General features: G+C 37.9%; 1 pseudogene; it reads right to left on the reverse strand.

Moving 5' to 3' along the window:
• Positions 1-259: 259 nt before the first annotated feature.
• Fam167b-ps1 (family with sequence similarity 167, member B, pseudogene 1) lies at positions 260-704 on the reverse strand (annotated as a pseudogene).
• Between the last annotated feature and the right edge of the window lie 1705 nt (positions 705-2409).

A 2409-nucleotide genomic window follows, 5' to 3' on the forward strand; every position in this document is an offset into this window, starting at 1 on the left:
TGTTTTGTGCAGGAATAGAAACCTTAACTAAGACAGATGTTCATTGGGAATTTTGACCTATAATTCTTTCTTTTTTTCCTTTTTGATTCAATGCTTTTTTATTAAGAAATTTGGGGTCCAAGTTCCTCTCTTCCTCCTATTGGAGCTTTGTGCTCTCTGGATCCAGATTTCAGAAACCTAAATGTTTCAGCAGGTGGCAGAACCTCTGGGGTCCCTTCCTTCCTTCTCCCCAGACACTACAAGAGACATGCAAGTGCTGTCAGCAGAGGGTGAAGCATCTGTCATTGATGTTCATTCATGAGTCTCAGATGCTGCCATGGTAGGGCCAGAATCAGGCTAATCCCAAACTCCAACTCCATCTCAGCCTCATCCAGAAGCCCTGGTGCAGGTGACATACTCGGTCTACTTTCAGTCGATGCAGCTGGGCCAGTAGCCTGAGCAGTTGCCCTTCCAGCTGCTGGTCCTTAGCCTGCATCTCCTGCAGCTCCTGTCTGAGCCACTCAAGTGCAGAATTCATGGAGTTAAAGCCCCAGGTCCCACAAGCTCAGATCTAATTTAGGCTCTGCATCCCACCCAGCTCTGGACTCAGGCAGTCCACTCCAGATATGAGGGCCAGATATGAAGCTTGACCCTCACAGAGCCTCTAAGCTCTCCTCTTCATTCCCCTTGTCCACTACCTGGAATTTCAGTGGTCCTAGGGACATGGTAGTTCTGTGGTGACTAATGGGACACTAAGAAAGAAAGGCTGGCTCTTTGGTTGAGCAAGAGGCAAAAGAAGATGAGGCTGAAAAGAATGTGCCAAGCGTGTGCCAGGGTGAGTGAGCAGATGGGTGTGCTAGGCTACGTGTTCAAGGGATTGGATTTTCTGTACTGAATCTTTGTGTGGTTTGGGTATCAGGGTGACTATTGCCTCATAAAATAAATTTGGCTATGTTCCCTCTGTTTCAGTTTTATGAAATAATTTGAGGAGTAATGGCTTTACATCTTCTTTGAAAGTCTGGTTCTGTGCTAAAAGTATCTGGCCTTATCCTTTTGTTGTTGTAGTTGACTTTTAATGCCTGCTACCATTTCCTTAGGTTTATTTTGTATAAACTTATTTAAATTGTCTGACCTTGATTCAATTGGTATTATTTAATGAAAAACTCTGACTTTTTTTTGATTTTCCAATTGTTTGAAATAGAAGGTTTTAAAATATGACCTAATAATTCTTTGAATTTCCTAATGGTATATTTTTATATCTCCATATTATTTGATTTCTTGATTTGAATGTTATCTCTCAGTCATTTAGTTTTGGTAAATGTTGGTCTATCTCATTGACTTTCAAGGAAAGAACTCTTAGTTTCTCTGATTCTTTGTATTGTTCCCTGTGTTTCTATCTTATTGATTTCAGACCTCAGTTTGATAATTTCCTGCTATCTACTCCTCTTGAATGTGCTTGCTTCTTTTGTTCTATACTTTTCAGGTGTGTTGTTGATTTGCTAGTATGAAATCTTTCCAGTTTTTCTATGGAGACACATATTGCTGTGAAAATTCCTCTTAGCACTGCTTTCATTGTGTCCCATACATTAAGATATGTTGTGCATTCATTTTCACTGAATTCTAGGAAGTTTTTAATTTCTTTATTTCTATCTTGACTCAGTAGTCATTCAGTAGCGATTTGATTAGCTTCCATGTATTTGCAGACGTTTTTGATATGTTCCTTGTTGTTTCTGTTGTTGAAATGCAGTTTATTTATTTGTGGTCTGATAGGATACAGGGAGTTATTTGATTTTTTTATTATTCTGTTTAGACTTGCTTTTATTGCAAAGTATGTGGTCAGTTTTGAGGAAGTTCAATGAGGTCCTGACATTAAGGTTACTCTTTTGCATTTGGGTAAAATATTACATAGATATATGTTAGGTCCATTTTATTTTATTATTTTATTATTTTATTGTACAAACGGGGATGCTTTTGATATTTGTGCAAAAATGTTAAGAACAAATCATCACGGTGGAATTTTTTCTTTGATGAGTATAAAGCTTCCTTCTCTGTGCCATTTAATTTATTTTGGTTTGAAGTCTATTTTGTTGGATATTACATGGCTACATTACCTTGCTTCTTAGCTCCATTTGCTTAGAAAATTCTTCAACCGCATACTATGAGGTAATGTTTATCTTTGAAGCTTAAGTGTATTTCTGGTATGCAGCCAAAGAATTTATCCTGTTTTCACATGGATTCTGTTAGACTGTGTCTCTTTTTCTTGTAGAATTGACACAATTGATATTTAGAGATAGCAATGCCTATTAATTTCTGCTATTTTGTTACTTTTATTGTTGGCAGTGGTGTGTGTGTGTGTGTGTGTGTGTGTGTGTGTGTGTGTGTGTGTTTGTGTGTGTGTGTTTATACATATGTATGTCTGTTTCCCTTCTC

This window comes from Rattus norvegicus, chromosome 6, assembly GCF_021556685.1.
Source record: "Rattus norvegicus strain SHRSP/BbbUtx chromosome 6, alternate assembly SHRSP_T2T, whole genome shotgun sequence".
In the NCBI taxonomy this organism is placed as follows: Eukaryota; Metazoa; Chordata; class Mammalia; order Rodentia; family Muridae; genus Rattus; species Rattus norvegicus.